This window comes from Pinus tabuliformis, chromosome 3_2, assembly GCF_031772625.1.
Source record: "Pinus tabuliformis cultivar Carrire ecotype Pingquan chromosome 3_2, CPIR1, whole genome shotgun sequence".
Taxonomy (NCBI): domain Eukaryota; kingdom Viridiplantae; phylum Streptophyta; class Pinopsida; order Pinales; family Pinaceae; genus Pinus; species Pinus tabuliformis.
Genome location: NC_142302.1, coordinates 473,408,821 through 473,436,584, shown reverse-complemented (window position 1 = coordinate 473,436,584; position 27,764 = coordinate 473,408,821).

The following is a 27,764-nucleotide window of genomic DNA, read 5'->3' as shown; positions in this document are numbered from 1 at the left end:
TAGACAGAGGTAGGTTCTTCAGTCTATCAAGCTACTACTATTCATGCTATTTCACTTGTGTCTATTGCACCACCAACCATTACTTCCACTCTTCCTCAGTTTATCAAACCACACTGCTTTCCCCTCGCCAACCCCATAAAAATACCAAACCCACCACATATGGCCGCATTTATATCATGGATGACGATACTACATATACTAATCAACTTGTCATGCTTTTCACCGAAGAGCATCCCCCTTCACCACATTCTACCCCAAATTCATCACCAAATACTTCAGAAGAAACCATTTCTGACCGGCTTGATTCTGATACTAGTTTTGATGAGACAACTAAGATGGACACTAAACCAGTCATCGTCACTCTTGTCCTCCCACCTCCGTCTGCTACTGCTCCTCCACCTCCACTTCTTCCAGTTCTTGAGTTTTTTGTTCCCACGTCATTCATTACTTCATAAACACCTAGTTCCACCCTTTTGAATGAGAGCATTGCTACTATCGTTAGTGACCCTGAAAAACTCTGACAAGTTCTTTACCTCGTTGCATAACATTAAGACACCATTCCTCTGCTACCAGCCAACACGGGTTATTTTAAAACTCATCTAGGATATCTATAAGGAGCATAGCTAAGATCAAGAGCCTTCTCCAAAAGGCCATTCAGAAAAATCTTTTTCCAATGGACAACCATTGCAAGATAGGTTTCCACTATCGAATATCCTCTCGGCCGATGATCTTCACAGATGCTCAAGTCCACAACTGTTTCAATTCATTTGATCCTCTATTACATAGCTCAAATACTGTCATGTGAAATCATAGTGTATAGGCCTTTATGCTACATGTGATTAGCATCAATAATATATCACCATGGTTACAAGTGAGCGTGATCAATTACAAGAAGACAAAGCCCAATTGGAGCCGTAAATTTTAGATATGAGTACCAAATTTCAGCCTATGTGTCCCACACTTGTTGGATTCATTGATGAACAAATTAAAGACTTTTTCTGCTATTCCCATGTCGAACATTTTTATTTTGTTAAGGTGGATTTCTTGAAGTTGGCTGCGAAGAATAAAGAATTATAGGCTATTGTCAGTAAAATTTCCCAAGCATTCCTAGATCAGTCTACCCAGTATCGCAAGTAGATTTATCAAGATTTTGTTGTAGCATCAGTGGTAAAAGATGCCTTTCACATTTTATGAATGACTCCTAGGGAATTTTCAATCAAGTCTCTGGCTGGAGTGTTGTTCTTACTAGGAAGAATTAGCCTTTATATCCACTCCTGGAAAATGTTAAGCAACTCTTTGCTCAAGCTATGAAAACCTCATATTTGGAATAATAGGAGGAGTTATTGGTGGAAATAGATGCATTGGATGCTAAAATAAACCAAATAGAAGACACCTCACAGGTCACCAAGCGAGTGCTTCACAACCTTTGTCCAATCGCACAATGACACTTTGTCACCTTCACGACTCTCATTGCGAATGTCGAGTGGCCAAATTCAGCAGGTCATCTAGTCCTAGCCCACTAGCTTAATGCCAATACAATAACATGGTTTTTGGGCCAAGTCTCCGCTATGATAAAAACATGTATTTCCACCTACAAAAGTTTCAAAGATGATATGTTGAAGTTGGTACTAGAGTTGGGGCCTTTGTTTGAAGGAGAAACAACTATAAGCAATGAAGCGTGGAAAAATCAAGGACTAGATGCACCAATGGAAAATTGACTCGAGGGTGAGTCAATATATTGTGGTTGGGGCCTATTAGGTCCTTCGTTTTTTGGAGAAATATGAATAACAAGCTCACAAAATAGTTGCAAAGGAAGAAGGGATAAAGCCATCAAAAGCAGATCATTGGAAAATTGAATGTGGTAGTAAAATAAATGTTGGGACCTGACCAGCTAAAAAAAAAAGAAAAAGAAAACGTGCCTGCGAAAGTAGGAAAGCTGTATTAATTTTTAAAGAATCAAGAGAAAAAGGGAAAAAGGTACGAGGATTTTGCCAAAGTGGACCATATCAAAGGCGGGATCAAGGAACTGTTGGGTGTGGAGCTTGATTATCTTCTTTATTCATAGCTATCGCAACATTGAACCCCATTTCATACCCATTTATGCACGCTGTCAGGGGTGTCCATGGGGGGCGACAACAACACCCCCGAAGCTAAAAATAGATGTAAAATTTCCTTGTAAAATGTTGTAATTTCATAGTCAATTTAGGCTGTTCATTAGGCGGAAATATGATGGTAGAAATTATGTTTAATTTAGGGTTTTTTCCCTAGAAGGAAACCCCCTCGCTATATATGTGTGAATTGTATTGCGGCTATGTAGATGTGTATTCTAAAAGAGAAAAAGAGAGGAGATTGTGTGAAAGCGAATAGGGGATTACAGTGAATATGATGTAGGTTGTATCTCTTCATTTTGTTGGATAATATAAAAGGAAGGACTGATTGTTTCTCCGTGGACGTAGCCAAATTGGGTGAACCACGTATCTCTGTGTCTCTCTTGTTTTATGCATTTTTGTGTTTATATTTCTGTAATATTTTATGTGTTCCATTGCTCTGTAATATATAATTTTTAAAGAATCAAGAGAAAATGGGAAAAAGATACGAGGATCTTGTCAAAGTGGACCATATTAAAGGCGGGATCAAGGAACCTCCATGAGGACCAGATCAAGCAAGAAAGCCTATAAAAGAATATGTAGAGGGACAAATTGGGAATCAATTAATAGATAGAACCTATGATCCACATGTTTTCCATCACTATTGGTAATTTCATATAGGATTCTTGTTAATTTTCTCAAACACGGTCAAATTCCACCTTGTACAACTCAAATGACCGAGATGATTACATTAGATTCCTATTTTTGAGAGGACCAAAATCGACCTAAATATCACCTTATTTAGACAAGCAAAAGCTGATTTTTGAATTATTTTGTTCATACATGTATTATGGAATGGGTCGGTCCTAACCACATGTGTAACTGCTTAGGTCGGCCTCAACCCTAAGTGGACCGTCAGGAAAGCCTATAAATAGAAGAGATCGCAAGCTCATTTGGACACATTGATCAAGCCATATTCTCCTGTCTTATTCTCTTGGTTCACACAGGTCTGTCAAAGGAAAGTTCACACAAGGATCACAATCTTAGGGTCGAAGCTCGCACTAATCTAGGGTTTTCTAGTTCCTAGACACTGGCACAGAACTAAGCATTTTAGTCCCTAGATGTTGGTACACAAACTTATGAGAACATCCAGAGACCCATAGACACTAGAATAAAATATTATGAGAGCATCCAGGGTTTCAGAGGTATATTTGAAGGTATTGGTCCCTAGACGCTCGCACAGAGTGGTCCCGAGGGCATCCATGCCATCCCGGACACACACATAGCAACTGGAAGAGAGCGTCTGAGGGTTTTGAAGTAGATCTTGTGAGTTTGACCCTAGACACATGCACATAATGGTCTAGGAGCATCTGGGTCGCTAGATACGCTAACATTCATTTCACAGAGAGCATCCAGATCTACTGTAGACGCTCACATAACTCCTCTTGCCTATGTCTAGGACTCAAAGATGAGATTTCAGTATTCCAAATATTTTGTGCAATGTTTAGCAGTGTTTGACACAGTGATAGTAGTACCCAACATTTGTCTATAGTAAGTGACATCATATTATAGTCATCATATTCAGGGTTTTGTTTTCAAGCATGATATAATAGATTTGTTTCATGGATATCATAGTTGTTTTGTTTCATAGATAAAGTTATGGATAATTGTACTCTCTTTTTATGAATCATTTGATGACAATATAAGAAGAAGAAGATTTGCAAGGGTTTTTCCCATAGTGGGTTTTCCCCTAGTCTTGTACCAATCCCGATGTCTCTATGTGTGTGCATGTTTTTCTTCTATTATTCCTTTATGTTTTGTTGCATTGATGATGATGCTGTTCTTTCTATATAATTTCATATGCTGATGGATAATGGTGTAGATAGAAATAATGTAATGATGATATGGGGTGAACTTAATGTATTAATGATGAAATACAATTATCAAAGAAAATAAAAATGTATCCCTATGAAAAATAACAATTATGCAATCTGCACAAAGTTTTGATTCATGTATATGACTTTTGGTGTCTGGTGTAATGTGATTTGATTTAAGAAGATCACTCAAATCTATCTGGATATTCGATGTAATGTTTGGGATATATTAATAATAAGAGGAGTTCTGGGGAAATACTCTGTTACATGGTTCAATGTTTGCATGGCCCCTTTTAAAATTTCATGTCTCTTTTAAGTATATGATGTCTCTGTCTTTCCTTTTATGAATGTATGTCTCAATAATGATTTAGTTGTGTGGGATAATAAGATGATTAATGATACAAATGATAGCATGACATAGTTAGTTTTATGCCATTGATATGGATCCCTTATTTATTCCACTAGTTCTAGCTCCCCTCGGGTGAGACACTCCTTTTGTACAAATGGAGTGAAAATGTCGGTGAAAAGCTAGATTAAGACAACCTCCTTTGTTGGAGAACTAGGCCAAACCCTGGGTATTCACTGCTTTAAATTTTTTCCAACAATTATGCTCACACATTCTTCTCCTGAGAACATCCACTTTTCCTTTACTTCCAGTCTCTAGCGTAAATTTGCTTACATCATTCCTTGTTGCAACTTTTTCTACCACGAGCTTTACTTTAAGACCTTTACTTGCTCTCTTCATCCTTTATTCCCTGGTTGTAAGTGTTGCCACTGTATTCTTTCTTTCTGTTGTTACCTATTTCAACACTTCCAAATTAGTTGAAAAGCAAATCATTATTCATCATCCAATTTCTTCGATTACAATTGCAATCTCTAAATCCTCTTATTGACTACAAATCTATCTCTATCAGTGTCTTACTTCTCAACCCAGATTTAGAAACATCAATAAGAATCTTATTTGCTTGTTTCAATATAATCCAAACCTTTTCTTGGCTCTTCCTCTACAATCCACACTCTTAAATAACATTCCTATCCTGTAATATTCTCACCATTATAATAACTTTGCATAAATAAATAATGAAGATTTAATTTATAAATCACTACCATGAAAATTCTACCCCGACCTCTATAAGATTCAATCAAGCAGTTTTTCTTCTTTAATACCACTAATGATGCAGGCCTAGAGATTAAATTCACTATGAACATACCGATCAAATTTATATTTAAACCCTTAAGTCCACATCAAGACCACTGCAGCCTCAACGTGTTTATATATATAATAAAAAGGGAAAGGGGAAATATCAACCAAATTCCCCAAAGAACCACCACAACCTATTTTCTCTCTCATATATCCCTTAGAGCCTATATATATTATATGGAAAGAAGAGGGATTACGTTTTTGTATATAAACCACTGGTCTTGAGTGTTGTTATTGATAAGCAATCGAGACCAAGCACTTTCAAATGGGTGTTAATAAGCCCCGCGACGCACTCTAGAGGATCCCACTCCACACAATGTGACTACAATGATTAATCCTCGGGGAGAATTGGGTCCACATATTAGTACATCACCTTGGGCACACGTCACCCCATCACTCTTTTTATTATCTAGCTGACATATTTCCATCAACGGTCACCCTCAAGTTATGTTTTAGTGGTCCCCGACTTCAGTCCTTTTAACAACACGCATTACCTTTCTTTTCTTAATTCTTTATTGTTCAATACATTGAGTCCACCTCATCTCAATGCTTTCCATGTCATCGGATCCTCCACATCATCTCGGTCCTTGTCATCCCAATGCTTCCTTCGCTTGCAACTCTTTTAGCCTTCTGGGGAAGGACTCCAGGGACACGTCACCCCGAGCTTGTCTCTTAACAAATACTTGTTGATGAAACTTTGGTTTCATCTCCCGGTTCTTTTTAGATAACGAAATTCTGGCAAAAGGGGAAAATAACCAAGTTCTTACCTCCTCTGCCTGTGTATGCATAGCTCAAATCCTTGGTTCTTACATGCCCTCATATTTCCTCCACTGCATAATCCAATCTCAGATCCTCAAGGGTTTCAACATTATATTATACAAGTTTTATTATATGGTGTGAATATCTTTGCCTCGCTTACGGGGATTAAATAAATCCTAGTCGCAACGCAGTACCCTGCAATGTTAATAATGTACAAGTGCGCATTCAAATATATATAAGATTGCAGAAGGATTGGTTTGAGGCATAAATTAATTCAATTCAAACTAAATTCGCTCCACACTACTTACTTTATTAAATTCAAAGCATAAATAAATACATGAGTGGACATCCTTCCAAATCCATGAGTAGTGGCTTGAATAGCCCAATTTGGCTTCAAACAAAACATCTCAAACTTCTTCAATCTTCTCTTAACAAATTCCTAATAATAAATAGATTACATGGAAAACAAAGAGTTTTCCTAATCTAACCAAATCCACACTTTGAGGAACCAACTTCTCTGGTAAAAATGATTGGCCTTCTCGATCAATTGAGTTTTACGATGCTCTTCGATTCTTCTTATAAACTTCAAATTCTTCCTTACATTGCTTTCCATGTTAGGGAGAGAGAGAGAGAAATGTAAGTTATGAGTGTGTATGAAAAATGAGAAGTTCAAATGTATTTTTATAGTGATTTAAGGGCACCCAAGAGGGCACCTCTCTTTGAAAATTAAATTTAAAATTAAATTATATTTTCTTTATTCTAATTTAAAATTAATTTTTTCTTTCTTTTAACTTGTGTATCTCGGGAATACCTCCTGTAGCGACCTAAAAAATCAGCATCCTCTACCCTTTTTAGCATATACATTGATAAGATAGAAGAGTGTTTGGAAGATGTAGGTTATGATAGACCCAAATTCACTAGTATAGTCATGCTTATTCTCCTTTATGCTAATAATATTGTTCTTTTTGTGGGGATTCATTACGATATTGGCAAGCAACTAAGAAGCCTCCAATATTTTTGTCCCAAGATGGGTATGACTATTAACACTGACAAAACAAAAGTCATGATAATTAAATCCAAAAAGATCACATATGATACTTTCATAAATTACATCAACAACTTGGATGAATTTCCTTCATACAAATATCTTGGAATCAATATACATTACGAGCTCAAGTTGAATTATAGTACTGAGAAAAGGATAAATGGAGGATGGAAAACTTGTTATGGGATTGAAAATAATTGCAAGTTTATATATCTTTGGATATGGGATAAAAGGAAATTCCTCTTTAAGACTCTCATTGCTCCTATTATTTTATATGGATGAGAGGTATAGAGTTGCAGTAACTCTAGAGAGTCATGGCAGAAGATAAAAGAAATCCAAAAGTAGTTTATAATCTACATCTCAAGATTAAAGGAATTACACCCTATCTTATCTTCTTGATCAAATAAAGTCTTTCCCTCATTGAAAGCATGGATATGAATATGTATCTTACATATAAAAAGAAGTTAAACAACATGGATAACATAAGGATGTCCAACCTTAGCTGGACCACTTGGGGATAAAGGAGGAGATCGTTTTGCAAAATAAAGATAATATTAAAAATAATATCACATTAAAATTTAAGGAGAAAATGTGGGGTGATAAATAGTTAGAGGGAAAAAGGAAACTAAGACATTTTAAGGATGTGATCAACCCAAATCTAAAAAATCAAAATTATCTTTTTGTCTTGACTGGTGTAAATAAGAAATAAACATTGCTAAAATAAGAACAATTCTCATGAGTTTCATGCTGAAATTGAGCATTGGCCAATTCTCAAAACACTATGTTGTTAATTTGGCATCTCAATGACAAATTCCAACCATGGGATGAGATTCATCTTTTCAAGAGGACAATTTTTCACTATTGAAGCGCTCAATTTGAATAAGGGAAAGTATATTTTTAAATTAAATCCCACATGAAAATATTTGAACAGGTTGGCCCTAAAACAAACTGGACACCCTTCGAAGGCTATAAATAGAAGTGACCTCAACCTCATTTGGAAATCATCTTAGATCATTCTTCTATTCTCTTTCTTAGATTTGGCTCGCACATGTCTAAGGTAGGTTAGCGAAGATTAGCTAGCACAGGTCCAAAATTGCAGGGTTTGAATCTCACACATTTGTTCTAGGGTTTTGGTTCTCATCCACAGGCATGCAATAGGGAAATTTAAGCCATAATCGTAGGCACGCAAGATTATGCATGCAAGTTAAGGGTTTTAGCCGCATGCACGAAACTCTCTTCGTGCAGTTGGGACCTAGGGTTTGGTTTTTCAGTTGACCGACTTTTTTGTCAGTTGACCGTAATGTTCGGTAGTTGACCGCAGTGTTCGGCATTTGACCGTAGACAGTGAAAGTTTATCACAAGCTTTTGAATCATTGTTTTGAGTATTAGCATTATTGGATTCATTTCATGAATATTGTTTAGTTGTTGTTGGTAGATAGTTGTATGGATGAAGATATGGATCATTGCTCTCTTTTGTTGAACCATTCAATGCAAATTTAATAAGAAGAAGAATTTGAAAATGTGTTCCCCATAGTGGGTTTTTCCCTGGTCTTCGACCAATCCCAGTGTCTCTATGTGTGAATGATTTACTTCTATTTTTTCTTTATGTTCTGCTGCATTGATGATGATGTTGTTCTTTCTACATAGTTGCATATGTTGTAAAATTGTTAATGATATGATGCCATGGGATGAATTTAATGTGTAAATGAAGAAATATGATTATCAAAGAAAATAAAAATATAGCCCTAAGAAAAATTAACATGGGATCAGAGCTGGGTTGAAGAAAAGTCATTGAAGATCACCCCCTATGAAGACACCTTTGATGGAAGCAAGAGAATATGGAGGCGACCAAAAAGAATGCTAGGGTTTGAAGGAAACCCTAGGTAATTTGGTTATTAGGGATTCATTGATATTATGAGTTAGGGTTTGGGAGAAACCATGGTTTATGATAAATTTTTGAGATACGCAATCTAGAAATCCTATTATGAACAATGTGAAGATGTTCAAGCACTTGTGACAGATTTGATGAAGCCCTAGATGGGATAGTCTCTATTATGCATGGTTGCTGATGAAGTTGGTGAACATATTGAAGTCAACAATTCTATATGGATAATGGATGGTAATGACCCTTAAAGGTTGGTTCAAGAAGGAGTTGATATCCTCTCGTTAAAAGATAAGTACCTTTTAGATTTATGTTACCTCTTTGTGATTCTATTCCTATTTGAGTTTATTGTTTTGATTATTACTTTTACTTCCTGCATGTATATGTGAGTATTTGGATACTTCTAACCTCTTGATGAGATGTGATAAGTGGATCCTTCTTGAGGATCATTTGAGATGCAGGAAAGAATGACTAGTGCAGGAAGTTGAAAAAGTGCTCCCACTGCCAATGTCAAATAAGAAGATATACATGTATCTGAATACTACAAGGTATGTATGGTGTATTGTTTCAATGTTATGTTTCAGCTGAAATATTGGATGGAAAAATAAACCCTAAGGTATGATGGGGATTTCATCTTCATGAATGACTCATATATATGAAATTAGATTTGATTCATGATACTTATGATGAGATAGTGCATTTAGTATTGAACAAGTATCTTACTTTTTAGACATGATGAATTTCTTGATTCTATGAAGATACCTAGAAACATTGATTTTTGAAATATCATTATATTTGATGTTTGGAAAAGCATCTCTTATTTTAGACATAATGGATTTCTTTATCTTATAAAGAAGGCTAGCAAATATATTCTTATATATGGTAGCTTGATACTATTGATAGTATTTGTAACAAGCATGGTAACTATGATGACAAAAGTATAACAATAAGATTTATATTCAGGATATTCTTGTTCTCCTTGTTTAGATTTTGATAAGCTTAGTGAATTGGCCAATGTGATAAATTTGTGTGTCTTGTCCTGGTGATTTAATAATATAATAAAGAGGTGATGTAGTAATTATTATCTTTATGATAAACATGTCAGCTTCCCTAATCACATTATTCTAACTCTTGATGAAAATTTATGCCAAGTGATGATGAAGTAGCTGAAGTTAACATGTTATGACCATGATGGATATATGTTTTTAAAACCTGAAATTGTTAGATTTCATGATCTAACATTTTTTTTTTATGCTTGACAATATTATGACAAATAGGTTGATGACTTGAAGGATGATGACTGAAGTGGTGGCCCATTAAGAGGGAGAATCTCTTCATAAGATCCCAACACCTATTATCATTTGCATTATATGTATAGAAGATTCTTTATTGTTGAATTTTTCTGACATAAATAGACAAATATTTGATGTTGTTGTTTTGCAGTGAATTTTGGTATGTGAAGAGAGGGTTTCCCCTTACTCTAAGCCCTAATCTCATGGAATAAAGCTTACCAGTGTGCTTATAGGCCTCCAACTACACAAAATAAATCCTATGGGTGCAGTTATGCCTATAGGTCACAAAAACTGAAGCTTTATGCATAAAATTAGGAATGCAGTAGCAGTATGAGAGTCCTACAGATATGGAGCAGACATCATAAATTTATATGCATAGGGAAGCTTGAATGTTTGAATTACTATAGAGAATGTGAATGTGTTGAATAAATTTGCTTTTGTAGGTGACCGGAATATGCATATCAACATGTCATTTTGATTTAACCATTGAAGCTAGTGTATGACAATATTGATAATAGTTGCAAGGGTTTGAAAAGGTTTGGCTTATTGACTTAACTTAGTTGGCTTGGATTATTTATTATGCTTTAGAACTTTGTCTTGATATGTTTTGAGTTATGGAATGATTTAACTCACTATGATACCAAATTAGGGTTTTGATTTGATGACTGATGGTTTGCATTGATGACAATGCTATTTGGAAATAGTGAGTTTGAATGATTAATGTTGCCATTGATTATCTATATTAACTTCATTGGATTGAGCACATTGGTTGTAGTACAAACTGTTGAAGTATGCAATAATCTCACAATGAATGGATGGAATTTATATGAGTCATTCTTGGTATATGCATGTAACTTGTATGACTTGTCCCTGATGTATCCATTCATATTTAGTGGAAGAAATGATTCATGTTATGATCATAAGGATGGCCTGATCAGATTTTATATTGCTTAATAAATTGTTGACATGATAATAGATGAAGTCATGACTTGATATTTGGAATTGAGCTCCACCTAACACCTGGTCCTTAGAGTTTATGACAGGGGTATTGGCATAAAATTTTATGATTTTGATATTAGTTTTGATCTAGCATCTTAAGCTGATTTAGTTTATTTGATTTCATAGTATTGATTTGTGTAAGGTTGAGCATATTGGTTTGGTCAAGTCATAAACCATTGTATGAAGCAAACTCCTTGAGCCTGGTATATCTGCATTGACAGTTATCTGGTGAAGCCAGGAAGATGTGTCGATCCAAACCTCTACTTCAAAGGTGGTCCAAGGCATGAATTTGATTTTTGTTTTATATGTTGATGGTCTATTATTTAAAGGTAATGAGCCTTTGATGATCAAAGTAAGAGGGAAATGACATCTGAAGTTCGAAATGAAGAATCATTACATGATGAATTACTTTCTAAAGTATGGAAAATAAAATCCATTTCATGAAGCTATTAAAGGAAGTGGAAATGCAAATCCTTGGACACTCTGATTAAATTTCAAGAAGTTATGAAGAGATATTACTCAACCAGACTTGGCAACCAATAGTTGATTGAAGCATTGATGTTCCTTGAAATCACCCATTCGTATATATATAACCTGATTGAGTCACTTCATACACATAGAGTTGACGTCAAGCACCCTTTGAGATATTTGCATGGGACAATCAATTTTTGGTCTGAGATATTCTTCCTATGATCTGTGACTACATGGATGTATTGATGTTGTTTGGGATTATTATTGATAAGATGATCACATTTGGGTGCTTCCTTAGTATGATATCTTCCATGATATCTTTATATGAGAAGTTCGTAGCTTTAAGCATGACTGAGATTGAGTATGATGTTGCTCGCATGACTAACTGTGAGACAGGTTGAAGAAACTCTTTGAAGATTTGTTTGAGCAGGTTCTGGATATGATAAGGATACATTATGATACTAATGATTAGGATCAGATTGGAAGAGAATCATATATATAGTTGGGACTGAGATATATTCATATATTAAGACAATGTTATTTTATGAATCAAGCTTAGGCTTGTGGTTATTGCCTCCATGAGAGGGACCATGGGAGGTAGGACGAATAAGGTATCCTTTTGTGATATATATATTTTTGTTCTAATATAATATTTGATTTGATGTCCTACATGAACAGGAGACTGCTTCTATTGTGACAAGATGATTAACCCGATACCAAATATGAGCATGATGATATGTTTCTAACCTATAGAGAGCAAGAATGTTAGAGAATGCCGAACCGACTCTTCCCACTATCTGAGATCCCAAGGTGAGGAATTTTGATGGAGGGCTCCTGGGGTGAGGGATCTATGGAAAATAAGGTTGGAGATGTTGCTCCCCTATCTTGGTCTTTGTAGAGTATACCCCAATTGGCATAATACCCACAAGCATGGCTTGTTTGGAATACTGTTCCCCGTCTGGCCAAAGGTTTGAGAGTGTGCTTTGGGTTGTACAACACAATTTGATTATGATGCAGGTGTTCTATCACATGACTATTGAGTTTCATTGTTGGGAAATAGGATGGGTTGAGATGTGCTCCCCTATATCACCTATTTCTCGATATGGGATTGAAAATGTTTTTCTCCCCATGAGATTTCGATTTGATATGTGCTCCCAAATGTGGTTCCAAGTTGAGAAGGTCTCCCTAATGATAAAATTGCTGATGTTTCTCAGGTGGTAGAAGTAGCTCCCCAATGGACAAAAGGTGGTAGCTTAGTCTCCCCTACGATATCAAATTATTATTCTTTTAGATTTGATAATGTTCAACATATGAGTAGGGATAATCAAGAGATAAGAAGGAATAAGTAAGAGAAGAGTAGATATGAGTAGTGATGACATTTAATGACAAGATACTTGAAATTGGATATTATTTGATGATACGATTCTAGTGATGATTATATGATGCAGTTGGAATTTCTCCATAGTTAAGTGGGAGTGTTAATTTGGCAGCTCAGTGACAAATTACAACCATGGGAAAATATTTCTCTTTTTGAGAGGACCAATTTTGACTATTGAAGCGCTCAATTTGGATAAGGAAAAGTATATTTTTGAATTAAAGCCTGCATGCGCATATTTGATCAAGTCAACCCTAAATAAAATTGGACACCCTTGGAAGGCTATAAATAGAAGTGACCTCAACCTCATTTGGACATCATCTTGGATCATTCTTCTATTATCTTTCTTAGTTTTGGCTCACATAGGTTTGAGGAAGGTTCACAGGGATTAGCTCGCACAGGTCTAAAATTGCGGGGTCTAAAGCTTGCATATGTGTTCTAGGGTTTTGGTTCTCAGACACAGGCATGCAACATGGAAATTTTAGTTATAACCACAAGAACACAGTTCTATGTGTGTGGTTGAAGGTTTTCAACCACACACATGACACTCTCTCCATGTAGTTGGGACCTAAGCTTTGGTTTTTCAATTGAGCAAAGTTTTTGTCAGTTGACTGTAGTGTTTGGCAGTTGACTGCAGACAATGACAATTGATCATAGGCTTCTGAATCAAGGTTTTGAGTATTAGCATTGCTGGTTTCATTTCATGATTATTGTTTAGTTAATGTTGTTGGATAATTGTATGGATGAAGATATGGATCATTGTATTCTATTTTGTTGAATCATTCAATGAAAATCTAATAAGAAGAAGAATTTGAAATGGTTTTCCCCATAATGGGTTTTTCCCTGGTCTCCTACCAATCATGGTGTCTCTATGTGTAAATGTTTTTCTTTTATTGTTCCTTTATGTTCTGCTTCATTGATGATGTTATTTTTCTTTTTATACAGTTGCATATGTTTTTGAATAATGATGTAAATCTGAATACATGTGGCTACTCAAATACACGTGAAGGGTTTAGACCAAATTAACTCCTTTAGCTTGGTTGTGCTCCTCCCACCAAGTAATAAGTTCAGGACAATCTTCAATTGCATGGGTATTCACTTGATAGTATGAACACCAAGGTCTTCATGGAATAGGGAATTCTATCACAACATGGCCTTCCTTATCACAATTATAACACCTAATCAAGCCTCTCCTGCCCATCCTTCCTCCCCTAGGAGCTCACCCTCCTCATCCTCGAGGAGTCTCATCGATACGAAAGGTTGAATGGTCAAGGTGGTCAGATAAAGCATCCAAGGACCAACATTAATCTATATGATGGTTTCAAAATCCATAAAACTCATAAAAAAAATTATTGGTAACATTGGAGTACTTCTGTAAAATTGGACAAAGGCGAGGTGAATGAACAAAACTTTGACAAATCTCACAATAATCATTACTATACATACCTTAAGGATTTGGAAATGACTGAAGTTGCATATGGCTTGAAAAGGAAGAGCAAATGAAATTTTCTCAACTCCAGGAGATTGCGGTGAAGGAGGTCCCATTAGGCCACTTGATGGTCTTGGTCCTCTCAATCGCGGGAATTCTATGACATGATGTCCTTCCACCTGATAGTGAGTACACAAAATATGAGGTCTCGCAGGCCATAAAGGTGCAAGATATTTTAATCTGTCTATCAAGGTAGAAATTTGATTATGAAGGCCCACAATAACAAGATTTGTTTAAGAGCCATTGGTTCTACAGTCTTGCAGATAGCTAGCCATAGCTTCTATCTGCATCACTTATTCCAAAGAATCTTGAAGTGTATCAATATTCTGCTGAGACAAAGGAATGCGAGTCATTGGTAACAGGGCCTTAATGAAGAAATCTCTTTGATGATGCAGATCAATGGGATAAGACAATTTGCTGATAGCATCTTTAAAATGTTACATACATTTCCAAGCAGATTCTCCCTCCGGCTGACGAATATCCAAGAATTCTACTAATCCTTGATTATTTGAATGAGGTAACTTAAATTCTTGAATAAAATCTTGTTTTAATAGATCCATACCAGCGTTGGGGTTAGCATTGAACCATTTGATAAAAACCACAACATTCTATCGTGCAACGTAGTTTGAAATTCAATAAGCTTAGTTACGTCAGGGTTCTGTAAAGATCTCCAGAAAGCCTCACATAAATACCAGTGTTGTTCAACATCTTCACCTCCCCTTCCTGAGAATTTTGGGTATCTAGTAAGTGAGCCAATTGCGACTCCGACCTTAGTTGATTGACTTAAGGAAACAAGTATAAATCCTTGGGAACCTGGTTGAGAACAACTAGCTAAACGTGGCTGACCAATACTACTAAAACTACCTTTACCCTTATATCGATTATGCACTAGTAAGACTTTAATAAGCTTACATATCTTAGAAAAGAGAAGATCGAGACTTTGATATGGCACCAGGGGAAGGTTAGGGAGAGGAGAAGTTGTGCTGCTATGTTGTGGGGTCCTATATTTCGATACTGATTCCACATGTATTCGAGTACCCACTTCTAAACCCTCCACTTTACTACCACTGGTAGCTCCTATTTTTCCAAAAAAAAGAACCTTCTTCCTCATTTCCTTTTCACAAATCTGAAGTCTCCATTTCCTTATTTCACAGTGCCGAACTTCTTACAACATCTCCTATGCACTGCAATTCCCTTCTTCTAACCCTAACTTCCTGCAACTTCCTTTCTCGTCACTTATTAGCTATTCTTGTCCTCCATTATGTTCTAAAATCTCACCTTCTGCAAATCTTCTTGATTCATTATAATGATTTCTTCATTCTCCCACATCTGCCTGAAATTCCTCTCCCCTAATCCATTCCCCAGTACTAAAAAATTTAAGTTGTCATTTGACCTTGTGGAAATACCAACAAGTTGTCTTCAAACATTACTACTTTTATAGCTTCTACATGAGAGAAGGATTAGTGCTTCTTGTTGTCCTTTGAGATAACCTAAGGTCAACTAGTTATGCCAAAGCATCTATAATGTTTTGTTGCTTTGAGTGATTGGATGACCAATGAACTATTTATAAATAGGTGCTTTAAACTCAGATAGATTTTTGATAAAATGAAAGGTTGTTCTTTAACTACACATGGTTATTGTGATTTTAGTGGGATGGAGACGTAGAATATGAAGAGGTATAATTGATTTAATATTAAAATTGAGTATTTAACCATTTATAAGCAGAAATTAAGAAAAAAGTGTTTTCTTAATCAAAATAATATAATCAAACTATCACAGAGATCTAGTGAAATTTATACTCAAAGAGGAATTTACAATAACAAATAGTTTTGTAAATTTATCTCTTATTTAAATTACAACTTCACAGAGGATCCAAAATGAAACTGAAATTCAATTAAATTTTAAATCGAATAACTGCAAAAGACTTAATTTATATGAAGAAGACATAATGAATAAACAAGATGAAATATAACTCACTGAGAGACAAACCATACGAGGCAAATCTAGAATATTTTATTATCTCAAAAATTCTCCAGCTTAGTACAAATTTGCTTGATAACTAGTTCAAGGGTTCAATCCCCAATACTTCGACAAAATGAAGTATTTAAACAAAATTTACAAAAAGATTACAATTAATGCATCAGTGACATGGCATTCTATTATTAACTTTGAACTAACAGAAAAGAAATATTGTGATCAAAAGGAATGAATCTGGTGAAGTGATCGGGACATCTCGCCCTACTTTGGAGGAGAAGAATTGTTGAGTGGCCATTATTCGGGTGCTACGCCAGTGAAGTTGACCTATCTTTTTAATCCTAGAATTCACACAACTTATCCCACCGCTCTTCATATGGAATAACAATCTTTGTTACCTTGTGGTAGATCTAATCTACCTCAGTATACCAAGCAAAAGTGGGTTTTATTGCAAAAATGTGTTTTATCTTGTGTTGAATAAAACTTATGTTGTTGATAGCTTCATAAAAAGCTCTCCCTGTCATAGAACCTTTGATGTGGGAAGACTTAGTTGTATCCTTTGCAATATCTTGAAGCTTCTTCCTGTAATATTCCCTAGTCATCAATTTGTCATTGATCACAAATAAAGAAGGAAAACCTTTCTTGTTCAATGCATCTATTCTAGTGAAAAACCTGTTAACTGCCACCTCCAGAGTGTGACATTTCTCTGTCAGTTGTACAACCAAGTTATTCTTTGTTAGAACTTTCTTTACTTCCAGGATGGTTTCTGTTCTATCATCTACTCCTAGATCATCCAACTCATATCTGTTTTTGGAATTGAGGAACTTTATGATGTTTTTGGTTGTAGTAGGCATTTCTCCCAATTCAGCATTGATAGTGGAAATGGTTTGTTTCGATTTCTCCATCAATTCCTTCTGTTCGAATATAATATGGATACATGGCTAGATTTCATCTATTTCTTCGATGATATTGTTCCATATGATTTCTTTAACATGGGCCAGTGTGTAGCCAATAGAGGACTCAACTGCTAACTTCTTCCATACCTCTATCTGATTTTCAGCTCTCTATAGCTCTGCTACATGAAAAGTTTTAGTCTTTGTTTGATGATCTTGTAAAATATTGACTTGAGCCTGCAATATTTTGATCTCTTCAGTCTTGATAGACGTGTTTTGCACTACATTTTCCAACTGATCTGCAGCATCCGCTATGCTTGTTGTAGAAGATGTGATTGTAGGAATGGTTGTGATAGGGAGTGCTTCCAAAGGGACAAAAATCATTTTGGCAGCTTGCTTCTTTTATATAACATCTTCTCCATCTTTGTCTCCATTTGCTTCAACTGTGCACTCTGCTCCAAGATGAGCTTCATCATGTCTACCTTTTGTGTCTCTCTTTCTTCAATATCCTTGGCCAGAGGATCTTCTGTAGCTGGAAATTTCAACTGCTTCCTTAATGCTGCTATGTCTAAATTCATTTTCTTTACAGGCTATTCTATAGCATTGATGTTTGTAGGGTCATAACCCAGCTTGATCCCCAAGTCCTCCAGAGTTTTGATCCTATTGTCTTTGGAAAGTGCAGAGACCTTCTCCATCTCTAGTTGTGATTGAACATTGGCTAATGTAATCTGCAGTTTAGAGAAACTCATAGCAATGTTAGTGATAGTGGAAAAAATCATTTCCCCAGTCTGCTTGTGCATCTCCATTTGGTCAATGGGATGTATGTCTTTTACATCAAACTCAAATGTTGTCTTCTTGTAGTCTGATGCTGCCTTGGGCTGGGGAACTTGTGCCTGGAGGAATGCCATTTGCATTTTACCTTTCTCTGAATCAAAGGCTGATAGCAACCTTCTTTGAGAACCAGAAGTCTGCTTCCAAAACTGATTGTAGGTGTTAATCTTCAAGGCCTCATTCCTTACTTTTATCTCCTTAAAAATGTCCATTATACTTTTCTCTGTTTCCCTTGTAGTAGATGTGTTGGTCTACATTTGTTGCCGATCTTATGAAGCTGTGGAGGTAGTGGGAGATAATGTGGTTTGATCACCCACTAATGAGGAAACAAGTGGCTCATTAGTGGTGATAATGTTCTCCTGCTCTTAATCCTTGTTGAGGCTTTGTTGGTGAGGTAAATCCCCTCTACGGATAGAGGCGATCCCTACTAGCCCAGCAAGGGTCTAGCAACAATCAAACAATGCTGCTATGCATGTTCCTAATTACAATTAAACAAGAGGTAAAGAGCACCTACTTGGATTCCAGCGCTGTCGATTGACGAAGAGATGTTGCCTTCGCTCCTTTGCTTTGGCTGGTCACAATCCTCCACGATCTCCGCGAATAGATACCTGCACACACGAAGAGGAAACAAACGCAAGCGTGAAATCTAGTAAAAGCAACCATACATCAGTCAGAAAAGATGTAATTCACATTTAACCATTGCAAGTGAAAATGAGAATGGAACAATAATAGCATTCATCTATTATTAATCAGAATAGAGAAGAGTACAACCAAATGTTCTGACGTCGGTAACCTTCTCAGGAGGGGCCAGTCAGCATGTATCTCAAGCATTCACCTTTGAGGATGATTCTCCCAAGACAAACAACTCTCTCTCACATACAAGCAACACAAAACAACCTTCCCTAAGCAATCAATCACTTCCACACCTAGCACACCAAATACCTATGGTAGCAGCAATCTGAGCACTATAAGCTCTATACAATCCAAGCTATGTCTAACTAGCTGCTCATGGTAACGGTGGAAGTATATGTAGGAGAAGGAGCCTCCTAAAAGGGTTGAAGGATGAGCTTATCTTCAAGGGAAGTGGTTGCAAAGGGTCGAACAGACATGCCAGAGAAGGGAGTCGACATTCACAAAGCTAACAACCAAGCCTGGAGTTATCTGGAAGGCTGGTTGTTTGAACAAATTCGCCCAAACTGGATCAGCGTGGATTATGAGGAAACTGACGCGATGTCACCGCGTCCACATAACTAGGACAATCATGTCAGCGCGGAAGAACACGGGAAAGGCGCGCTGGCGACCAGCACGGAAAAGTGATGTCCTTCCGAGCTGGCAACGCGCGGGATACACTATGGAGCGCCAGTCATCGCGGGTATTTTTCAAACAGACGCGCTGATGAACAAAACTTTAGGAAAATGGGTTTTTTGGGCCAGTTCAGAAGGCATGAAGCTTAGTGATTGGCACAGCAGGGTGACTGACAGGAAGGCAGTGACAAATTACTGTGTAACAGATGCCCCCTAAAGCATGAAGACCGAGAGAGTGGGAGGGGTGAAATGCTTTACAATACACGCCGAACTAGAACATCACCAGGAAGGACCGAAATATCTCTGATAATCAAGTACATGCAGTCGAGGCATGGGCGCAGCCATCCAAAAGACATGCGAAAAAGGTCTGTGGAATGGACGCAGCCACCCAGCTAAAGAGACCATAATAATGATAAGGTATGGTCGCAGCCATCCATGAAGACTCAGGTATGGGCGCAGCCATCCATCAATGAGTCATGTAATGATCATCCACAAAATCGCAACCTGGACCATAAACAAACAGGGATCCAGGGTCTTGCGTTCCGTCCCGATCCGAACAAAGTACAAGTTCAAGCATGTGAATACATGGGTTGAAGTCGAACATGCATGAACATCGTCTGATTACCAGTCAATGATGAAAACTGTTAACAGACGTGAGAGGTTGTAGGAATTTACAGGGTAAGTTCCTCAGAAAGAATACCAAAAGGACACCGCTCACTACCAGATCTCAAATCAATACACCAGTATTTTTGACGTGGTTAAAACCCTCAGAGTGCAAGGAGGGAAACAGTCCACGGCCTGTCCCAACGTGGGTACAGACAATTTATTAATCAAAGAATGAAAATTTACATAAGCTTCTCTCATGCACGGATGACCCGAACAATGACCCTCCATGCGCTTTAAATAGAACTCATGGACCAATCGGGTGTCAAGCCACGGATCAAGTGTCGGTAATACCGAGGTGAGAGTGAACCGTCGGATCACTACATATCGTGACCGTCGGATTGTAAGTTACAAAATGTACAACGGTAAAGAAACACACTTTACCTAACTCTAACCTAACTCTATGCTAGACCAAGTTGAACTTAACTATATCCTATGTGTCGGAATATCCTAACATCCCCCCTTAAGAACAACTTGGGATAGGATTGAAGGATTTACAAATATGACACAATAGGAGAAGGAAGGAGGCACTAGAGCCTATCCCCCCTTAGTGACAACTTCCTGAACTCCAAGCATATATCGAAGTTTAGTGAACTTCGCCTCTGTGAGAGCCTTTGTGAAGATGTCTGCAACCTGATCATCGTTGGACAATATTGCACTTCAAGAACATGGTCATGAATGAGCTTTCTGATGAAGTGCATGTGTAGTTCAATGTGTTTGCTGCGCTGATGCTGGACTGGATCTTTGCATAGCTGAATGGCACTTTGATTATCACACCAAAGTGTGGTTGGATGCTGCTGCTCAAAGCCAAATTCTGATAGGATCTGACGAAGCCACAAGGCTTCCTTACTAGCTTCCACGGCACCACGATACTCTGCTTCTGCTGACGAAAGAGAAATGGCAGCCTGTTTCTTACAAGCCCATGTAATAGGTCCTGAACCAAGAGTGAAGACATAACCGGCAGTAGACTTCCGATCATCAAGGTCACCAGCCCAATCAGAATCAGTGAAACCAACTAACAGAGGAGCTGCTTTGGCACTGTAATGAATCCCAAACTGTACTGTACCTCGAACATAACGAAGTATTCTTTTAGCTGCTTTCCAATGACTTTCACGGGGGTTTTGCATAAAACGAGCAACAAGGCCAACAGCAAAGGAAAGATCAGGACGAGTATGGGTTAAATACAAGAGTTTTCCGACAAGTTGACGGTATAAGGTAGCATCAACTTCAGGAGAAGTACAAGAGACTGAAAGTTTGACTCCAGACTGAAAGGGAGAAGGGGCTGGCTTACAGTCTTCCATGTGAAAATGACGAAGAATATCACAAGCATACTTGGACTGGGAAAGGAAAATACCTTCTTGGGATTGCAAGACTTGAAGACCGAGAAAATAGTGTAAGTGTCCTAAGTCTGTCATTTCAAATTTCTTTTTAAGGCTGGACTTCACATGGTTTATAAGGTTGGGATCACTACCAGTAAGAATAAGATCATCAACATAAAGAACAAGGATGATAAGAGAGTTGCCCACTTTCTTGGTGTAGACAGTATTGTCAGAATGACACCTAGAAAAGCCAGATTCTAAAAGAAAGCTATCCATTTTGGCATACCAAGCCCGAGGAGCTTGCTTGAGGCCATAAAGGGATTTCTTAAGTCGACAAACGAGGCTGGAGTCTGTTTGTATGAAGCCAATGGGTTGTTCCATATAGATTTCTTCCTGCAAGTCCCCATGCAAGAAGGCAGATTTAACATCCATTTGATGGACTTCCCATTTTAAAGAGGCAGCAAGGGAAAGAACAAGGCGGATAGAGTTCATTTTGGCAACTGGAGAGAAGGTTTCAGTGTAGTCAATGCCTTCAACCTGTGAAAAGCCCTTAGCAACTAGACGAGCCTTATGTTTATCAACTTTCCCATCTGGTCCATACTTGGTTCTGTAAACCCATTTGCATCTAACAAGTTTGCGTCCCTTTGGTAGAGGAACAAGATCCCATGTATCATTTGTCATCAATGAATGATATTCTTCATTCATAGCTGCTTCCCAATGTGGATGGCCTGAAGCTTCTGCAAAAGTGTCAGGATCATGATTTACTGGAGCTTGAGCCAGTAAAGAAGAGGCTCTTTCAAACTGAGAACGTGTACGTCGCTGATCTGTAGGATCACCGGCAAGATCACCTGCTGCATCCCGAGTAGCACGGACCCATCTTGGAAGTTGAGGATCCTGAGAAGGTGGGGGAGGATTATCATCCTCGCTTTCATCATCAGAAGAAGAAATGTTTTCAAAGATAGAAGAGATAGGAAGAGGTGGCACATCCGCCGGACTAGGCTCGCAGGCCGATTTATTTTCATCAAATTTTACATCTCTTCTAATGATAACATTTTTGGACTTAAATGGAATAAGTCTATAACCTTTTACATCTTCAGAATATCCAACAAAAGTACATTTCTCACTCTTAGGTTCTAAAGCTTTATGCTTTTCATCTGGAATATGGGCCCATGCTTCACTTCCAAACACACGAAAGTGACTTACATCTGGTTTAATGGAACTCCAAGCTTCTTCTGGAGTGATATTCTCTAGAACCTTAGTAGGAGTGCGATTGATTATATAATTTGCACAATTAATTGCTTCGGCCCAAAAACTAAGACTGAGTCCTTTAGATTGCAGCATACAATTAGCCATTTCCTTTAAGGTGCGATTTTTCCTTTCAGCTACACCATTTTGTTGTGGAGTGTATGGAACAGTATGTTGCATTTGAATTCCATTTTCGGTGCAAAAGTTGATGAATGCGTTTTTAACATATTCTCCACCATTATCAGTTCTTAGCTTAAGAATTTGATGTCCAGATTGTTTTTCAACAAATGCTTTGAAGGCCAAAAAGGTGCTAAATACTTCGCTCTTGAGTTTTAAGAAGTATACCCAAGTGCGTCTAGAGAAATCATCAATGAAAGTTAAGAAGTACTTGCAGCCAGAGAATGAAGCAACAGGAAGAGGACCACATAAATCACTGTGCACAAGCTGTAAAGGGGCTGAGGCGTGCCAAGAGGCACGTTTGTCAAAACTGTCCCGATGATGTTTTCCGAGTACACATCCGGAACAAACACCATCTTTGCAAGATACCATAGGAAGACCTGTCACCATATTTTCTTTACATAGATGCTGAAGGGAGCGATAGTTTAAGTGACCAAACCGCTCATGCCAAAGTTTGCTCACTTCATCATTATGAGCAACAAATACTGAGGGAAGATGGGATGACCCAAAGTTGTGAAACTTATACAACCTTTTGGAATCATCAGCAAGACCAGTAGCTAGAATCTGTTTAGGATCTTTTAGATCCTTGATTACAACATCATGAGGTGAAAATTCAACAATTTTACCTTCACCTGAATGAGTTATCTGATAGACAGATAGAAGGTTGCAGGATAAGTTTGGAACACATAATACATCATTGAACTGACCATTGTCTAGATGAACAGTTCCAGTCCCTACAACATTAAGAGATCTATCATCACCAACATATATATTTTTGGTGTTACAATCATTTAAAGAAGAAAACATGGCTTGGTTTTTGGCCATGTGACAAGAGGCTCCAGAATCAATGAGCCACTCATGAGAATGAGAAGAAGAAGAAGATACATTTAATGCATAACCAGACTGAGATGATTGACGATGACATGCAGAAAGTGCCGTTCCGGAAGTTGAAGTTGAAGTAGGCTCCAGATGGATGTTATGTTTCTTCATTGCGGCTTCCAAGGCTTCCATCTTCTTAAAGCATTTAGATTCTAAGTGGCCATCTCGATTACAAAAGTTACAATGTCTGTCAGTCTCTTCCATTTGTTTTTATTGGTCTTGTCATTTTGCTGAAATGATCTTTCATCTTGAGGCTGAGTTGGTTTAGGACCATTCCTTTGAGGATAAGACTTCTTAGGATTCTTTGAATTTGGTTGCTGCTGGGCGGCTAACGCTTTCGAGGAAGAGTTTCCAAGATTAAGAAGACCAAGGTGTAAGAGTTTTTCTTGTTCTCTTATTAAGGAATCACAAAAGGAGTCAAAGGAAGGGGGTTTGTAGTCTTTGCCTTGACAAATGAAAGCTTCCCTTGTAGAATGGAAAGTGGAAACAAATACAGAGTAGGCTGGTCCCAACTTAGTAAGGATGGAATAAATAAGGTTACCATCTTCTTTCTTAACTTTAACACCTTCCAAGAGATATCTAAGGGTCTTGAATTTGGACAAGAAATCTTCAATGCAAGAAAAATTATTAGGATCCAAAGTAAGCAACTCATTCTCAAGTTGATGGGCTCTAATTTCATTTTTAATCCCAAAAACTTTAGCAAGTTTTTCTAATGCTTCATGAGGAGTTTCAATTTCTGCAATGTGGAATCTAAGATCAGGAGAAACAGACATTCCTATCAAACCACGTGCTTGATCTTGTCTATTTTCCCATTTTTCGGCCTTGTCTTCATCTTTGGGTTTCTTCTCTTGGTCTGTGGCTATTCTGAAGAGACCTTTACTTCTAAGTAAATCTCCCATGTAGGCTACCCATTGGAAGTAGTTAGTGCTGTCAAGAATGACTTGGCATGGACTTTCCATTTTTTGAAAAAAAAAACTGAAGCTGAAGATGCTGAAAGTAAGTGGTCCAATGGATAGATCTCGAAAAAATAGGCGGTTTTAAAAAAAACGGCTCTGAAAAAGGCTTCCGGATGAAGAAGTTATGGCTTTTTGAAAAAAAATTGTTGACGTTGCCGGCAAAGTGCGCGAATGTGCGGGAATGAAAAAATCCGCCCCCACAAAATGGAGACTTGAACCCAAGACCTCTACTCTCTTAAAAAGTCTTTGAACCAATTGATCTATACAAAATATTTGAGAGAGAGAGAGAGAGAGAGAGAGAGAGAGAGAGGGGGGGGGGGGGGGGGGGGCCTCGATTTGCGTGCTTGCCTTGGGAAGGCTCTTTTCCCCTACAAAACACAAAACACAAAACCCAACACGAATATGCAAAGAAAAACGAACCTTACGGCTCAAAGTTAGCTTTAGCCAAAAAACTAGAATTTTTAAAAAAAATCTCAAAGTTAGCTTTTAACCGAAAAACTAAATATTTTTCTCAATGTTTCTGATTTTCCAAGATCACACTAAGGTGCAGGGAAAAGAGCATACGCATGAGAAAAATCCTTTCTTTCTGTTTCTGATTTGCCCAGATCGCACAGAGTCGCAGGGCAAAGAGCATACGCAGAAATGAAAGGTATAGATCCGGAAAAAAAAAGGCTAAATAAACCGAAACCGAAATAAGCAGAGAGAAAATGACAGTAAACTGCAAAAAAAAACACTGTATACCTCCCGATCTGAAAAATGACGCAGCTAGGGCTACCGGAAACCTTTTCGCGTGAAACGAAAGGGGTTCCTCACTGAAACAGATGCTCCGAACGCAACAGAGCAATCCTCTCGGCCCGAAAGCAGTCAGAAACAGCAGATCTAGGAAACGACAGCCGCATGCAGTTCTACCGGCTTCAGATTTGGATCACCAACGGACGCGGCCCTCAAATAGCTCTGATACCATGTAGGAATTTACAGGGTAAGTTCCTCAGAAAGAATACCAAAAGGACACCGCTCACAACCAGATCTCAAATCAATACACCAGTATTTTTGACGTGGTTAAAACCCTCAGAGTGCAAGGAGGGAAACAGTCCACGGCCTGTCCCAACGTGGGTACAGACAATTTATTAATCAAAGAATGAAAATTTACATAAGCTTCTCTCATGCACGGATGACCCGAACAATGACCCTCCATGCGCTTTAAATAGAACTCATGGACCAATCGGGTGTCAAGCCACGGATCAAGTGTCGGTAATACCGAGGTGAGAGTGAACCGTCGGATCACTACATATCGTGACCGTCGGATTGTAAGTTACAAAATGTACAACGGTAAAGAAACACACTTTACCTAACTCTAACCTAACTCTATGCTAGACCAAGTTGAACTTAACTATATCCTATGTGTCGGAATATCCTAACAGAGGTACCACCAATAATGACAATGGCCCTCAAGGTACTATAGGTACAATCCGCGGCATGTGAATCAATGAGCTGGTGTCGAACACCCACGGAATCATTCGATCGGAGGCCAATGATGTAAACCTCGCGTCGAACACGAAGAACCTGCCATTAGGGCATGCAGGCTCTAAGGCACCTGAAGGGAGTCTCTAAGTCACCTTCCCGGATAATGAGCTGAAGTCGACAGGAAGTGACCTTGATCGAAGGTGGGCCATAATGATTCCCACATCATCGACGCGAGACAGAGGAAAAAAAATGATTTGTGTGAGATAGCAGATGAGGTTGTATTATTGCAGAGGTCAACTTCTCTTGAACATATCGGCGGCACTGTAGCGGGTTTGGCAGTATTTGACATCAAATGAGCAGAGGGTATAGTAATGATGGCAATGGGCAGATGAGAGGGCGAATAAGATAACCCAAACCCACGGAGGCCAGTGAAAAACAAGATGAGATGGTCCCACCCAGACACGAAGCAGAAGAGTGCCATGTTCAAGAGCGACATACTGCCGACACGACTATGATTACAGTTCCATTTTCCCCACCATTTCTGGCAAGTACCCCGGTTATTTTTGGATGACAAGCTTGACGGGGATAGCATATGCTCGAAGAGTGTCATTTTGACAATATCCGATGTCATCAAGTGTTTAATGAGCCTGACAAAGGAAAAACTCGGCGTCTTTTCTTGTTTAGAGAGCCTGAAAAGACAGCAGAAAAGAAGACTCCAGGGGGGTCCTTTTTCGTACAGTTGTGTCTCTCGAGCCCGAAAAAGTATAAAACAATGCTCGAAAGAACCGCCCGACCATTACGATCGAGGAGTACTTTTCGTAAATAGTGCTTTTGACCCGAAAAAGTAAAAAAGCGGTCGAAAACACGTCGTTTTAGGGCCAATAACGAGTGCGAAACGACAAACACCCGGCAATCTTTTTAAGTTACACGGTCGGAAAAAGAGCTTAAAATGACCGCCTCTCGTTCCCTTTAACGAGCTGAAAGGAGGCTCGGCCATCTTTTCTTGTTTTATGTCGGAAAAGAGCTCAAAGACGACATTGTTGGGACCAAGTGATTTTAGGACCATGATGATTTTCACCTTTTATTCGAACCTGCACAAGAGCACTACCCGCATAAATCCATTCGGTATGTGTAAAAAAACATATTAAAACCTGCATTTGATAAATCTAGGGCTAAATTTATGGCAAAAGATGGTAGAAACCCAAAAATATGGATATTTATGAGTTTTTACTATAAATAGGGGGGTTGAAAGATCATTTTTACCATTTTACCATTTTAGGACGTGAAGGACGTGGAGAAGCCAGAAAGTTGACGGATTGATTTCCAGCCCATACGGACACCATTTCGCGAGCCGCTTCTTCCAGGTAGGTTCTCCTCTCCTCGCCCTGCATTTTGATTATATTTGGTAGAATTTTAGCGGTTGAATTTGCCCAATCGGGCGAATTCTTGGTGCATGGATGCGCTCTCGGTCAGCGCGGATATCCCACGCGGGTCCGCGCTGGCCGAATTTGGACAAAACGTGACCAACTTCGGGTCAGCGTGGAAAACCCGTGTTCTTCCGCGCTGACCTCGAAAAATAACGAAG